A 203-nucleotide genomic window follows, 5' to 3' on the forward strand; every position below is an offset into this window, starting at 1 on the left:
ACAGCCTGGCGCGGCGCCTGTCCTGGAAACTCCTCTCGCTCAGCCGCTCCGTTAGCCCGAGCAAAGGCTGCGACGAGAGCAGGAACATCCTGTACCACATGGTCAGGCACAACAGTGCTGGTCCCGGTGCAGAACAACACCCTGGAGTGGGGCTGTGGAGCCGCAGAGGCACGAGGCCGCTGACGACTTCGGCACACGTGGGG

The 203-nt window shown here is 65.0% G+C and overlaps 1 protein-coding gene across 1 annotated transcript in view; it reads right to left on the minus strand.

The window, feature by feature from the left end:
• Positions 1-203, minus strand: part of BCORL1 (BCL6 corepressor-like 1) — a gene marked incomplete at both ends in the record, with an annotated part of 5,182 nt that overhangs the window by 1,202 nt on the left and 3,777 nt on the right. The gene's annotated exons all lie outside the window — the stretch shown is intronic.

The sequence above is a fragment of the Buceros rhinoceros genome, unplaced genomic scaffold (genome assembly GCF_000710305.1).
Source record: "Buceros rhinoceros silvestris isolate BGI_N320 unplaced genomic scaffold, ASM71030v1 scaffold37073, whole genome shotgun sequence".
In the NCBI taxonomy this organism is placed as follows: domain Eukaryota; kingdom Metazoa; phylum Chordata; class Aves; order Bucerotiformes; family Bucerotidae; genus Buceros; species Buceros rhinoceros.